Source organism: Lissotriton helveticus, chromosome 1_1 (genome assembly GCF_964261635.1).
Source record: "Lissotriton helveticus chromosome 1_1, aLisHel1.1, whole genome shotgun sequence".
Taxonomy (NCBI): Eukaryota; Metazoa; Chordata; class Amphibia; order Caudata; family Salamandridae; genus Lissotriton; species Lissotriton helveticus.
The window spans coordinates 1,360,388,827-1,360,406,075 of NC_136057.1; positions in this window are offsets into that span (position 1 = coordinate 1,360,388,827).

Here is a 17,249-nt window from a genome sequence, read left to right on the forward strand (position 1 = left end):
CTAACATCCTAGGCATATAACTGAAGGTGGGGGTGAAACGAGAGATACATTATACCACTGTAGGCGTATACATGAAGGAGGGGGTGATACGAGTGGAACACTATAACACCCTAGGGATAAAAATGAAGGAAGGGTGATACAAGATAGGCATTCTAACACCCTAGGGGTAGAAATGAAGGATTGGTTGATATTAGAGAGACATTTTTACACCCTAGGGATATAAATGAAGGTGGTGTGATACAAGAGAGACATTCTAACACCCTAAGGGTACAAATCAAAGAGGGGGTGATATGACCAAGACATTCTAACACTCTAGGGGTATACATGAAGGAGGGAGTGATACAAGTGAGACATTCTAACACCCTAGGGGTATAAATGAAGGCGGAGTGATATGAGAGAGACATTCTAACACCCTAGAGGTATAAATGAAGGCGGGGTTATATGAGCTAGACATTCTAACTCCCTAGGAGTATAAATGAAAGAGGGAGTGATACGAGAGAGACATTCTAACACCCTAGGGGTATAAATGGAGGAACGGGTGATACGAAAGAGTCAGTCTAACACCGTAGGGGTATAAATGAAGGAGGAGTGCTACGAGAGAGACATTCTAATACTTTAGGGGTATAAATGAAGGAGAAGGTGATACGAGAGAGCCATTCTAACAAACTAGGGGTATAAATGAAGGACAGGGTGATACGAGAAATACATTCTATGGGGTATATATGAAGGCGGGGTGATACGAGAGAGACATTTCGACAACCTAGGGGTAAACTGCTTGACCAGGGCGCCTCAACTCTTCCCTGCTGCACCCTTCAACTTCAGTACTCAGACCTATAAACTGCTTGACTGGTGCATCTCAACCCTTCCCTGCTGCACCCTTCTACTTCAGTAGTCAGGCCTATAAACTGCTTGACCGGTGCGTCTCAACCCTATAAGGTTGTTTAGTACCCTGCTACTTGGGCTTCGTGTTGTATCTCTCCCCTTCTCCCCTCTACTGCCACTGTTCCCTGCGGCCCCACCCTGTCTCAGCCCCATTTCCTGCCTCCCTACCTTCTGTCCCGCCCCCTCCCCTACTTAATGGTGGCCGCTGCGTGGTCGTGCGCAGCGGGCGCGCCTAAGGCAAGCCCGTCTGCGCCCGTCCGCGACCGGACCGCAACCAGCGCCAGGACCGCTGGCCCCCACGAGCACCACGACGCCAGTCGGCGCTACAACGCCAACCTTCTCCACGCACTCAACACCGGCCGATCTACCGTCTGATTCCAGGCAACCCCAAGGCACACCCAAGGACCATTCACCTGTCGATACTGCAGCTTCACCAGCCAGCATACACCAGCATGTCCTGCCCCCCCACCAAAGCAGGCAACAACCACCTCAGATGCATACTGCTCAACACCCGCTCCGTCCACAGGCACGCCGTCGAACTCTGGGACCTGCTTGACTTATTCTCCCCGGACGTCGCTTTCCTGACAGAGATGAACACCTCATCGGCACCCGACGTTGCCATAGCCATCGCAGATGGTTACAAGTTCACCTCACATCTCGTCCACTGTTGGGAAATGCTTCGGCATCCTACGGATGTTGAGGAAATTTCTTCCCCTACTATCACTCAACCACAGGAAGACAGTTGTTCAGGCACTAATCGGGTCGCGACTGGACTACGCAAACGCTCTCTTTGTGGGTCTACCGAAATATCTTATGACCCGTTTGCAAGTGGTCCAAAATTCGGCAGCCCGTGCCATCTTTGGACTCCCGAGGAGAGCTGGTGCCACTGCCTTACTGAACACCCTTCATTGACTACCTATCTCCAAGCGAGTCCTTTTTAAATGCCTGACGGTGGCCTTTAAGGCCCTTCATGGTATTGGCCCCAAATATCTTGGGAAACGTTTCTCCCGGTATGTGCCAAGCAGGACTCTCAGGTCATCGGGTCTGTCTTTGCTGACTGTTCCTGTAATTCGCCGTGCACGTCTGGGTGGTCGATCTTTTCGCTATCTGACACCCAAGGCATGGAACGAATTACCATTGTCCCTGAGATCGGCCCCTTGTCTTCTTACTTTTAGAAAGGACCTGAAGACATGGCTTTTTAGGTAATAGTCCCTTTATTCCTTCTCTTTTCTGTTGTGTGGTTGCTTTTTATGCTGTTCCTTTCTTTGCCAAAGCCGGGATGCTCCTCTGGAGTTGCCGTGCGCTATAAAAGAATTAAAGTAACAATAACATAACAGGGACCGCACCAAGAGAGAGGAATCGCCATCGTCCACAGAAACACCCTCAGAATCTCAACCAACACCGAAGACACCCTCAGCACCGCCGAACACCTGCACTTCCAGATCCTCATCAATCCCAAGACCACCCTGAGAGGAACCCTTTTGTACAGACCCCCCAGACCCCGGTCACAGTTCATCGACTCCATCACAGACGTCGTCAGCTCGCAAGTTTTCCCTCTACAGACTACATCCTCCTCAGAGACCTGAACTTCCACCTCGAGAACACCCACAACAGCAACTCCACCACACTTCTGGACAACCTCGCCAGCCTTGGCCTCAAACAGCTCACCACAACACCCACCCACTCCGCAGGATACACGCTCGACCCCATTTTCTCTGCCAGCAGCCACGTCACCTTCAGCCACACCACCGAACTCCACTGGACCGACCACCGCTGCATCCACTTCTCCTACATGAAAACCACCGCACACAACCACCTGCAAAGAATCCCCCACTGCAGCTGGAACAAGGTCACCGTAGACCAGAAAATCACCACCTTCGCCCGAGACCCACCAACCGACCATACTGACATCGACACAGCTGCCCGCAACCTCAGGCAATGGATCGACGACTGCGCCAACACTCTCTCCCCGGTCAAGAAACCCTCAGATGCACCGAAAGAAGAGCCATTTGGTTCACCGTCGACCTCCAGACATCCAAGCAGACCTGCCGAAGACTAGAGAAGAAATGGCGCCACGAGCAAACACCGGACAACCATGCAGCCCTCAAGAACGCCAGCTGCAGACACCACCAACTCACTCGAATGGCCAAAAGGACCTCCTTCAAGGAACGCATCGACAACAATGCACACAACAGCAAAGAGCTCTTCAACATCGTGAAGGAACTCGCCAACGCCAGCTCCAGCTCCAACGACATCCTGCTGTCACAAGACCTTCTTCCACCGGAAGATCGCAGACATCCACGACAGCTTCAACTCCCAGGCCTCTCCCACAGCCACCGACACCCCAGACTCACCGGCCCCCAGTCACACCGGCTGCCTGACCTCCTGGAACCATGTCAATGACGAAGACACCATCAAGACCATGAACACATCCACTCCAAATCACTCCGGATCACCATCAGACCCCTGCCCCATCACATCTTCAACAAAGCGAGCTCCATCATCGCACCCCAACTCCGTAAGATCTTCAACATTTCATTCAAGACCGCGACCTTCCCAAAAAGCTGCAAACACGCAGAGATCAATGCCCTACTCAAGAAACCCAAGGCAGATCCAAAGCACCTCAAGAACTTCCGGCCCATCTCCCTGCTCCCGTTCCCTGTGAAAGTCATCCAGAAGATCGTCAACAGACAACTGATTCAATTCCTTGAAGAGAACAACACCCCGGACTCATCCCAATCCAGATTCCGCAGCAACCACAGCACCAAAACTGCCCTCATAGCCGCCACTGAGTACATCAGGGCCCTGCTGGACAACGGCATAACCGTGGCCCTCATCCTCCTCGACCTCTCGGCTGCCTTCAACACTGTCTGGCACCACACCCTTCGCACACGCCTCTACAACGCAGGGATCCTTGACAAAGCCCTGGACTGGATCACCTCCTTCCTCACCGACAGAACCCAGAGAGTACGCCTCCCCCCATTCCGATCTGAAGCCACCAAGATCACCTATGGCATGCCCCAAGGATCATCGCTCAGCCCGGCCCTCTTCAATTTCTACATAACACCGCTCGCCAACATCGTCCGATCGCACAACTTCAACATAGTCTCATACGCCGATGACACCCAGCTGATCCTCTCCCTCACCAAAGACCCCGCCACTGTCAAAACCAACTTCCACGAAGGGATGAAGGCAGTCGCGGAATGGATGAAGGGCAGGTGCCTGAAACTGAACTCGTACAAGACAGAGGTCCTCATCCTCGGCTCCATCCCCTCCGCCTGGGACGACTCCTGGTGGCCGGCCTCGCTGAGACCGGCGCCGACACCCACCGACCACGCATGCAACCTGGGGTTCATCCTGGACTCCTCTCTGTCAATGACCCAACAAGTCAGCGCCGTCTCTTTCTCCTGCTTTAACACCCTCAGCATGATTCGCAAGATCTACACATGGATCCCCACCGGAACCAGAAGAACGGTCACTCAGGCCCTCGTCACAGCAGACTGGACTACGGCAACGCCCTCTACGCGCGAACCATGGCCAAACTCCAGAAGAGACTCCAACACATACAGAACGCCCTTGCACGGCTCATCTTCTACACCCCCCGCCACAGCCACATCACCGCCCACCTGAGGAACCTGCACTGGCTCCCCATCAACAAGAGGATCCCCTTCAAGCTCCTCATCCACGCTCACAAAGCACTCAACAACGCCGGACCAGCATACCTCAACAAGCGACTCACCTTCTACACCCCCAACCGCCAGCTCCGCTGACCTCGTCCTCGCCACCGTCCCACGCATCCACCGAACAACCACCAGCGGCAGATCCTTCTCCCACCTTGCCGCCAAGACATGGAACACCCTCCCCATCCACCTACGACAGACCAGGACCTGCTGGCTTTCAGGAGACTCCACAAGACCTGGCTGTTCGATCAGTAGCTGCTCCCCCCCCTCAGCGCTTTGAGACCCTTACGGGTGAGAAGCGCGCATTACAAATGTTTCATTGATTGATTGAAACTCCAGCCCTCCTTCGATTGTAAACTGAGACCCACATGCAGCTGTCACTGCATCTGATTTATAGCACCTGCAGCATTTCCAGTACTGGCGCCCGCTCACAGCTCTGCCAACCTGCCACTACCCCGCTCTCCAGCACCCCTTGCTACGCCACCCCTAAATATATATATATATATATATATATATATATGTATGTGTATATATATATATATATATATATATATATATATATATATATATATATATATATATGTATCCATTTACATATGGCTGGGTCTAAACTGCGGTTGCATGATGAGCAAAAGAACGATGGATTTATCCCAGATCTCTTGACTGGGGGTGAATGTATGAGTTATTCAGCATTCTGTCCATCATTTGTTTGCGTATCACTTTTCGCCCAAAGTGGGATGCGTATTCCCAGAAGCGGGTCCCTTGCTCATTTGTTTGCTTAGCACTTTCCACCTACAGGGGTCACTGCCGGCAGTGTTAGACGCAAAGACTTTGGTACTGGAAACAAAGATGCCCTTAAGGAAAAGTTGGAGCTTTTCCATCAGATTTCAAGCATTGTGTGTTGTGTGTTGTGTAGCCGAATCCTTCCCTAACAACGGACCATGTTCCACGTCAGACTCCAGACCTTTAACTTTATATCCACATTCTCCGTTAAGACGTGTGAGCAGAGGATGGACAGGTCTGTCAGAATTTTGAGAAATTTCCCAAACGCTGAGCTGCGCCATGGTCAGCTGCATGTGGAGAAGTGTGGCTCAATGGTTAGAGCGGCAGACCCTGATGCAGAGGTCTGGCCCGGGACCAGGGTTCAATTCCCGCCCCGGCGGGTCTTGGGCTCAATTTCCTCGGGCCTGATAATTCTCGCCTCGGTGCCTATTCTAATCATGGGTCCCACTCTGCAACTCTGGGCAATAGCTTGCTTAATCTCCACAGTGGCCCCAACAGCGCTGGGATGCCTGGCTTCACCTTGGTGGTGCCCAGGAGTGGACATTTCACAGAGAAAAGTCAGGAAGGGTTCCACAGCGGTATGCGTTACAGCGCCAGGACACCCATGGGTATTAGTGCGCTTTACAAGTACAAATTACAATTACATGTCAGGAGGCTCGACCTGATAAGCAACCGGCCCTGTCCAACCCTGATGGCCTGTCCCAAAAAAGCTCTTCATTATAGTCAAAATTCAAAATGTATTTATTTGTTTCAGCCCGAGGACCATACAATTTGTGCAAATAGGGCAAGGTTTAAAAACATTCGATTTTCCTGGTGCAAGTGTACAAAATGAAAACTTAAAAAAAGGATTTAACCCACTGTTTCCTGTTTATCCATACGGATTCTCCAAGAAGGTTCTAGTGATAGCACCAGTTCAAGGGTGGCAGTTAGTTCTAGTCAATTTCCATGGCTAGAAATGGTAAAGAGCCACCTTCTTAAACAAGGGCCTGAGAAGAGACTTTTAAGCCATGGGCAAAGTGGGCAATTGCCCAGTGTCCCCAGCTTCCATGGGAGATCCCTGCAAAAATGAACTTTCTCTCTATCTCAATTCTTGTGTATTTCTCTGTCTTAACCCATAATGTATAATTCAATATTGTTGGCAACATAGGACGTTAATTATCATACAGTGGGCAATAAACTTCAAAGTTAGCGCAAACTGGATCCCCAAAATATTTCTTGTCGGACCCCTAAAATTCTTAAGATGACATTGGGTTTGAGTCAGACAGGAGGCATAGCGACAACGCCTAGCTGCATCTCCAAGGGCTTTAAGTGAGCTGGGTCTCACTGGCGGCTGTTTTTTAAAGGGTGTCTCGAAACGGGTCTCTATCGGGCTCTGTTTTGTGCCCTGGCACAGGCGCTCCATTTTTTTCCGGACTGCAGCGACAGAAGGCACATCATGTGCGTATGCTCACACTGCTAACTTCTCACCAGTGGAGAAGTTACAGCATGACAGTCATGCCAGGTGAGCGTTGTAGGGGAAGGGAGATCCTTTTAAGAAAGTCATTTTCTGTCTGGATTTCCCTTCTCTTTTTGAAACGCCGGAGCAGCAACATTGTTGTAGTGTTACCAGGGCTTTAAGTGGAAGCTTTTTCAATATTATATACAACCCATAGTTGCTGCTTATTTATCTTATACAACTAACAACCATTGACAAAGCCAATAGTCCTGAATTCTTGTAGGTATGATACTACTTGTTGTATTATATATCTGGATGCAATGACAGAAACAGCACAATACAAGTCAGGTGGCAGTCTATGCTAAGCACAAATTTTTAGCATATGTGTTTGTAAGCCACGCCCTTAATTACATTGGCCAGGCCCCTTTGAGAAACCCCACAGTTTTTTAATCCCACTTAAAGTCCTGGCACCTCCTTGTGTTGTGAGTTAAAAACCGTGGTTGAAGGATGTGGCTTCGCACCCCCAGAGTGTGAACACAAAATCATAGAGTGCAGCTTGCGGCTGTTTTAACTCTTCATTATATCTTTACCCACCTCTATGGTACTCTCCCTATCAGCCCTGGAAAGAGGAAATTAGGGTTGCCACCGTGATCCATGTCTTCAATTCTGGGTTTTCAATTGACCACCCAATGCATTATGGGTGTTTATCTGTGTTAGTTTGATTCAATTCAAATAATTGGGCTAATATACCAGAAACCAATGTCTTGTAACACAAAAGCAAGGCCTGGAAGCATGACGCTTTAATGACGTGGAGCAAGGCGGCCAGGACAGAGGGCAGGCTCAGCCAGGCTAACTCTGCTACTGCCATACTGGTTCCTGAGAGGCACAAGCCTGTGGGGGAAATCTCCAGTAAGCCTCTTTTACTCTACCAAAGCCTTAATTGGAGGGCTGAAGCTCCTTGCGAGGAGACAGTTTGTCTTTTTTTTTTAAGTGTTTCCTCGTGGGTATTCTGGAGGCTCACCAGTCGTTCCTTGGGAGGTAATTACACCTCTGAGAAATCACAGCACTTACCGCAGTCTGAAAGTACACTCCAGCAAGGAAACAACCAGCCCACTGCGCCAATGATAGTCTTTTGACAAAGCCGCCTGCTGGCTCCTTCCCTTGGTGGGCCTGTAAAGCAACTGAGGTTGTGTGCCAACAAGGGGAGACGCTGCACAGCGCCAGTTCCCTGCACCACAGTTTAGAAAGGTGTATATATATATATATATATATATATATATATATATATATATATATATATATATTCACTGAAAAAAACATAGGTTATACACCATATATAGTTAGGAATTAGCATTTAAAAAACCTTATTTTGCTCACACAAAACCATTGAAATTCGCATATATAGTTAGTTGCACTAATTATATATCGCGCACCCGCAGTCCACTGCTGATCATGTCACATATTACATTATTCATGACATGGTCAGTGACATCACTGATGACATCACTGATGACATCTCAAATGACATCACTGATGACATCACTGATGACATCTCAAATGACATCACTGATGACATCACTGATGACAACATCCAGTGACTGTATGTTTCTGTAAAGTTAAAATATGTCTTACATATTGAAGAATGAGTGGATTTATAAGTGTCTGGATGAAGGATTTAGTAGGTGCATGACTGACTGTATGAGTGAGTGATTAAATGTGTCTCACTGAGTGCATGGGTTAGTGACTAAACTGTCTTAATTTGTGCATCATTATATCTGTTGTTCTGTAAACTGCTGCATGTGTTGATCAGTAGCTATATGAGTAACTATATGGGTTATTGATTGGTTGCCCATGTATTTGTATGGGAGACTGAGTGTGTGTGTGGGTGGCTGGGAGGTGTATGACTCTGTGCATAGATGTGTGAGCAGTTGATTCACTAGATGTATGGGTTCAAAAGTGCATGTGGAAACAGCTGTATGGGCGGTTGACTGTGTGCATGAGTGTATTGGCGAGTGAATGGATATCTCAGTGCTACATGTTAAAGTAAGTACATATGTAAAACACAGTACATTTGAGAGTTGAGATATATAAATAACTGTGCATAAGAGCCAGTGAATGTGTGAGTGGCTGTATGGATCATTGTGAACTTGTATCCGGGATTGTATAAGAGAGTAAATATGTGTTAGTATATGTTTGAATAAGTAAGGTGTGTATAACTGTATAGTTGAGAAAATGGAGGTGTGATTGATTCTTTGCATGACTGACTAGGTGTGTGTGTAACTTCATGGATGAGTGACAGTCTGTGTGTGTCTGTTTACACTGAGTGTATCTAAGGTTATATTAGAGTCTGAAGAGGTTCATCGTATTATCACATGAATGATGTCATCAGTGATGTGATCAGTAATGTCAAATGAGATGTCATCAGTGATGTCATCAGTGATGTCATTTGAGATGTCATCAGTGATGTCATCAGTGATGTCACTGACCATGTCATGAATGATGTAATATGTGACATGATCAGCAGTGGATTGCGGGTGCGCGATATATAGTTAGTGCAACTAACTATATATGCGAATTTCAATGGTTTTGTGTGAGTAAAATAAGGTTTTGTAAATGCTAATTCCTAACTATATATGGTGTATAACCTATGGTTTTTTCAGTGAATTTTCAAGGTTTTGTAAATGCTAATTCCTAACTATATATGGTCTATAACCTATGGTTTTTTCAGTGAATTTCAATGGTTTTTTAATAGCAAATATCAAAAACTTTAAAATGTATTCTTCTTTAAATCGAAAAATATATTTTATATGTTTTTAATACAATTTTTTTATGTATATATATATATTTATTTTTTTTTGTTTCGCTACCGGTCCGCGCACCGGGTAGCTTCCCGTTAGCTCAATTTGGTGCCGCGACCCGGTCCGCGAACCGGTAAATGTTACGTTTGCGCAACTGCCGCGTTAGAAAACAACATTGTGACGAGTCGCGTAAGCGCGACGTATCGCGTTGTCGCGTAATGCGTCTCATGACGCGCCGCGTTAGCGCACCCGGAAGTGCTCCGGAGCGCAAACCGAGGCGCGAAGCGCAGCACCCCGGAAGCGATCCGGGGCGCGGCGCGGAGCGCGTAACGTAAGCGTAACAAGTCATGTGACTTGTTAATAAAACTTTTCATTGGTTCATTTCACTTTTGGTTTCCTAATGATGTAAGGCTAGGTCATGTGACCTAAAAATAACACTTTTCATTGGTTTAGAACATTTTTTTTTCCCAAATGATGAAAGCCCCCACCTTTTTTCTCACTCTGACTTTCAACTTTGTGAGAGGAAGACCTATTTTGATTAATAAGAAATGGCTTCATTAGTAGCTGCAGCTGGTGCACCCCCACCACCACCACCACCTCCTAGGAAGGAAGGACCACCTCCTCAGGTCATCCTTAATCAAGAGGAGGAAGAAGAGGAAGAAGAGGAAGAGGAGCAAGGGAGGAGACAGTTTTTGCCTGAAGAGCCGAGGAGGTCCCATGTGAAGGATAGTTATATCTGGCAATTCTATACATTTCCCCGGGGCCAAAAAAGTAAATGCCCGCTACGTCACATGTCTGATCTGTGACAAAACTCTGTCCAGAGGGACTGATAAAAAGTACAGCTTCAGGAATTACACCATGCATCGGCACATGGAGAGGTGGCACCCTATAAATTATAGTGCTGCGCAGGTACGTGACTTGCAGGAAAAACCCCCTCCTGTGGCCAGTACATCAACCGATCAGGCAGTGACGGGACCAGAGGCGAGGGAGACGGTCCCAAACATTCAGATGAACTTCGGGGTCGTGAAGCAAGTCTGCATTTTTTGCGGCAAATTAATTTGCTATAGGGAGAGTAGCATAAATTTAATCAACAGAGCTATTGAAAATCATAACTGTCCAAAACGCCCCAGAAAGTAAATGATCTTTTTTTTGTTGCTCCTGTTGAGCCCTTTATAATGAATGATTTTCGTTCAAAAAATACAAAAATAGTAAAAAAATGTTCAGAAAAATAAATTTTTTTTATAAAACAACAAAAACAATAAAAAAAAGTTCTTTTCAGAACTACCTCCCATTTATAAAAAAATTGCTAGAATGTTTAGCACTCTGGCAACCTCTATTTCTTTTGATTCGCTTCCCGGTTCGCGCGCCGGTACGCGAACCGGAAGCGAAACAGAAAAAATAAAAAATAAAAAAAGGAAGAGTGAGTATAAGGGAAGGAAACAGAGATTAATGTTAAAAGAAAGACAGCTAGAGGGAGTAACACAGAGATACTATTTAAAAGATCTATGTACCAAAGAAAAGATGTAAGAGGGTATAATTGAGAAAAACAAAATAGATAAGGAAGTGAAAGAAAAAAAGGAGAGTAGAAGAATAATAAACAAGAGTTTCTTAGAGAATGTGAGTGAATGTTCAAATTAAGAAGAAAAACAGTAAAGGATGTGGAATGAGAGGTAGGGATAGAACCGGACTAAAAGAACAACCCTGAGGGAAAGTGTTAAGAAAACAGTGAGCGAAAGTAAATAGGAATAAAACAAGATGTATGACAGTGACTAAGGTTAAAACATGTGGAATAACAGAGAGAAAAAACAGAAAGCAGAAAAGAAGAAGTGACAGAAAAGGAATAATTGAAACAGCAAAGAAATGTAAATAACATAGTGTGCTTGAACTACAGGGAGAAAGCATAATGAACAAGTAGTGAAAGAGTGATGAGTCAGAGACAGTGAGAGTAATAGAGACGGAGTGAGTGAACAGGAGTGAGGAACTATGAGAACAGAGGGACTGAGAAAAGGAGTGGAAGGAGTAGAGTAAGTAAGTAATAGAAAAGGGAATGAGGGAAGTAGCAAAGGCAGGAAACTGAGGGTTAAAGAAATGAAGCAGTGGAACTAATAGAAGTTAAATGTGATAGAAATATAACGAAAAGAGTACAAAACACTTACCTTACAATTGTCGTTAACTTAGTCACTTGTTATTTTTATACTTTCAATCTGTGAAAGAAAGAACAAAAATTTGAAAAATATTAAAACATGTATTTAAAAATTAGAAAAGACAAGGGAAAAGATTGAAAATCATCCAATTTTACAAAGAAATAAAGTTAGAAATAAACATGCAGAAAAAAAGAGAAAGAAACGGTGATAGACAGTCAGAGACAAAAAGAAATTGTAATTGAGTAAATCACTAAGAGAAAAAAAGGAAGATACTTTCAGTGACAGAAAAGAAGGATAGAAGAGAAAACTAAATTGAAGTTGTGTAAGCTACTAAAAGAAAGTGAGTAAGGTAAACTATATAAGGAAAGGGTGAATAAGGAAAAGAGAGTGAGGGAGAGAGGAGACAGAGGAAGTGAAGGAAAGAGTGTCAGATACAGACTGAGTGAGGCAACAAAGAATGATAAATGAGTGAGGGTGAGTTATACTAACTGATTGCACCAAAAAAGGAGAACCCAAAAATATTTAATTTAGAAAACAAAGGGAGGAAAGATGGAAAAGACAAGCGAAGCAGAAGGTCTAAAAGCTGGAAAATGGTGCAAGGGAGAAACGAAAAAAGCAGAGTTGGAATAGGGAAACAAAGGTTGAAAGATAAGTGGAGTTAGAGAACAAGGGTGAAAGAGAATAAAACAAAAGGCAATGTGAGTATGTAAAGAGGATTGATAGAAGGTAGTAAAAGACGAGTGAGCATGAGACAAGACGAGTACAAATTAAAATTCACTATACAAAGTACAGAATTAATTATACATGTTAAATGGTTTATTTTTGCTGTTCTCCGAATATATCAAATTTCACTAAAAACAGTGAGTTGAAGGTATTCATCATATAACAGCGGGGGAAAAAAACACAATCAAAGTGATTGTGTTTAAAAAACCCATATAACATAACCAATCAGAAATCAGAACTCCTCAAAAGTAACTTACTTTCCATGACGTCGAAGGATGTCCTATGAACAGCTTATACTCTGTTGTGCTGTTATTATTTTCTGCCCGCCACTTTCTGAAAGAAAAGCTCCATCGTTTTGACAAATATGTTACATACAATAAATGACTTCTCGCTCTCTACCGCACTTCTCCTCAAGGCCAAATAGTGTAAGAGCCATTTATAACTCTTGGAATTCTTCTAAGCAAATCCCGTCATTTTCTTTTTCCACAACTTTCAGAAAGAAAACGTTCAAGATCACTTTCACAATCCTGTACTAGTAATATCTCACCCTTCTTGCTCACTCATGTTCCACATTTCCTATGACACTGATACCGCTTACTATGAGGCACACTTACACTACCTCTATAACTACTACAATTATTTAATTCTCTTGATCACTGTTAATCACAAAGCAATTTAAAACAGTACATAAAATTATATCAACTCCTAGAATCATTATAGGCCAGTTACCTACCCTAAATTCTCTCTTCTGAAAACACAAAGTAAGAATATTTTAAGTCAAAAGGCAACATTGTTTCATAGTCAAAAGGGAATCATTTCCGAAACACCAGCTTTTTTTACATTTTAAATAAGCTGTGTAATAAGCGGATGTTGTCAAAGGACCATCATGTCATATAATAGCTGAAGTTACAAATGTTCTTCCTAAAATCAACGACTGTGTAGCCACAACATTTGTAATTAAAGTTGAAAACTTACTTTCATCAGGTTTATATAGTTGGAATTTTAAAATGACATTATAACCAAAAGTTTGTACAAATAATGTGGACAGCATTGCAGACTTACATTACCTCTACTCCATGTTTTAATTGGCTGCTTGAATTAGCTTATTAAAAGAAACAGTTTTTCAGAACTCATTCAAAGTGCATTTATTTTTCCATGACGTCAAGTGTTATGGTAAGAACACCGTTTGCTTTGGGAAATACTCTGTTGTCCTTTAACTAATCCGTGCCCACCACTTTCTGTAAGAAAACCTTCTTTTTTTTCAGGAACTACTTAAAACTCAAAAATAACTTTTCACTCTGTACTACACTTATCCTCAAGGCCAAATAGTGTAGGAGCCATTAGAACGTCTTGAAATTCCTCAGAGCAAATCCCGAGATTCTTTCCCTAAAATATTGGTTGTAAAAACACCAGGTAAGAATTTTAAAGGTCAAAAGGCAATTTTTTTTGGAAAGTTAAAACAGAATCATTGCAGAATGACCAGCCGTTTCTAGACTTCAAATAAGCTGTGTAATGTCCTGATGTTGTTGAAGGACCATCATGATATATAATTGCTGCAGTTAGAAAAGTCCTTCCTGATATTGACAACTGCGAAGCCACAACATTTTTAATTAAAGTTGTCAATTTCGTTCCATCAGGTCTACATCGTTGGAACATTAAAATGACATACTGGCCATAACGTCGTATAAATAATGTGGACAGCATTGCAGACTTACATTGGCTACACTCCATGTTTTGATCGGCTGCTTTTACTAGCTTATTAAAGGACACTGATTTACTGTCTGGCAAAGTTAAATATATAAATCTTTCTGAGTCTACATTAGTAGTACTTGATACCCTACAGTTCTCGCAGTCATGCTGCCATTGATAAAAAAGGCCAAACAGATGATCTACATCTACACCTTCATCTTGCAATACATCAAGCATATACATTAAAAACTCCTGACAATCTTGCTGAATATTTTGAGAGAATTGCGTTTGACCTGAACATTTGTCTAACAGATTTCGAATTTCAGACACACTTTCTATTTTTGTTCTATCAGTGCTACATTTCTCTAACACAGAATTCAATAAACAGCAAAAACTTTGATCCGAATTGATCACAATCTGTTCTTTTAAAGTTTCTAGAGAAAAGACAACATTAACCACTACATTAGCATAGCAGTTGACACCAGAACTATTTTCAAATTGAAAACAAACAATATCTTCAACAGAATCCATTTTCTTTCTGCTTATAATTTCGGGTTCATCGACTTTTCATCTTTTTGCTACAACCTCCCTACTATTGGTCACATTTATTTGTTTCCGGCCTACCACACGTTTCTCAAACAAAGGATATTGAGGCAAATGTGGCGCATACTCTCTTCTTAACCTATTGTATTCCTTAACACAATCTAGATCCGCACAAATGTTTGTGACATCACACTCAATCAAGTACAATCCCGATAAAGTTCTGACTCGTGACAATGCCACATATGCCATACCCTCCTTGAACACAGAACTGCCAATTTTCACCAGTGCACTGTCTACACTTAAACCTTGCGATTTATGGATTGTCACCGCATATGCCAAGCAAACAGGAAACTGCTTACGGCGAACATATAAGTCTTTTACAAGCAAAAACCTAGCAGTGCAACGACCAATTAGCTGTACTTCCTCAATGCCATCAAATTTAATTTTTAAAAACTCAATTCCATCTCTATTTCTGTATTTCTCAAAATCAACAACATTACCCATTGATCCATTTACCAGACCTCTTTCAACATGTAAATTCCTTCTCAAAATGATACGGCAATTAAAGCACACACTCAGAGTCTTTTCAAAACCAGCAGTTTTAGATATAGTCTTCTCTAATGAATCCAATTTAGATTTCAAATTCTCAGACAAAATAATTGTTGCTCCCATATGCTCTATTCTGTCAATAGCTTCCAGTTTCACAATCTCTTGGTTTTCTAAATTCAACATTTTGTTGTTGAAGATGGCACATTCTGCAAGAGTTGGCATCTAACATATTCCAGATTTCTTCTCAGTAATTTTCCGAAAAATATTCTCTGGCAGAACGTCTTCTTCTGGATACAAATTTGACAGTAATCGTGCATGTAAAGCTTCTTTCCCATACTCGGTCACTTTTCCGATTCTAACATCTTGTAGAATATTCTTATAATCTTCATCCTTCGCTTGACGCATTTTTTCACGCAGTTCAGCATAATTGAAGTTTAACCATATATTAACGTTGCCAATGCTCCCTAGGCACTTCCTGGTATCTTCATGTGTAAGTAGTTTAAACACTGGTTGTCCTTTCACTGGTGTCAGCTGCAGAAGAACACCGAAAACAATGATGTGTTTGCCACCAAATAACACATCATACTCTGTTTTAAGAACTTCTTGCATTCTCAAATGCACAAAGGCAAGCATGACATTGGAAACCATGCTTACTTCGTCAATGATAAGAAGTTTCATTTTCCTCAAGACTCTTGAAACTTCACAACAAGCATCTCCAGATAACTTGTGGTATTGTAATTAGTTATCATGCTCCACTGGCAGCATCAGTAGACGATGCAAAGTAATACCTTTAATGTTATGTGCTGCCAGTCCAGTTGGAGCGGTGACAACACAAGACAGGGATGACTCAGTCCTTTTCTGCAAATAACATGAAATTGCTTTAATGAGGAAACTTTTTCCAGTTCCTGCTTCTCCACTCACGTACAGTCGGACAGGCTTCAACGACATACATGAGCACTCTTTCTTCTCATGACTTAATCCATGATCAATTTGGTTTGTAACTTCGTCATATATTTTTCTCTGCTCAACGTTGAGTTGTCTTTCCAAATCTTCTAAGTTAACCGCATCCTCCTGAGCATGTGCCATGGCTCTTTCCACTTCAATCATGGCAGTGGCAGCTTCATTTTCGATAACTGGTCCTCCTAGTGGATCCTGACTCAATGAAACAGAACTCTGACTGTCCTGAGAACTGTCTCTAGCAATCTCGGCTGCAATTGTTGCTTCCTGCTCGATTTCCGCATTCAACATTTCTAGACATTTTGGAAAAACAGGACATTCTATGGTCTCCTTGGCTGCATTGAAAGAGTCTTCGTAACAGAGGAAATCTCCAAGCAGTTCCTCTTCTGCACGCCAAGGCTTGAAAAGTTGCAAAAGAGCTAAATAGAAAAACTCTTTTCTTTCAGGAGATTCGCCACTCAATTTTCGATGATTTACCAATTGGCATTTTCTTTGCTTGACCAGACATCCCTCACTTTCAATTACAGCATACACTCCTTTATCAATATCTTCTTTGATGTTCCTCTTGAATATGTAATTTTGTAGAACCTCATACAGACAAACATTCTCGAGGTGACTGCTTCTATTTGGATAATATGTATCCAACATGTTGGTCTTCAAAATATCTGTACTATTTGGCTCCTTTTCCTCCAAATACTCAATTTCCCGTACAGGTTTCAGAACTCGATTACGCGTTGCAGCAAGACCAAGACTCGCCCAAATGATACTCCTAGATTTGGCATAGAGACTTGCTGAAGATAACCGGTCAGAACATTCGTAAGCTCCGATTTCTCGATGCGACAACATCTTCAGACTGAAACTGTACAACTTCTTACTGAGGCTCTTTTCATGGGAAATGTCCTCCCACATATCCTTCAATTCTGTCTTTTCTTTTTTTGTGATGTAAGATGTCACATACCGAGCCACAGCCATACAGTTATCAGCCACAAACTGTATATCCATGTTAGCATTCCACATGGACAAAATCACTGGGTTGTAGTCGTTGATGTACTTGGACTCTTAGTTT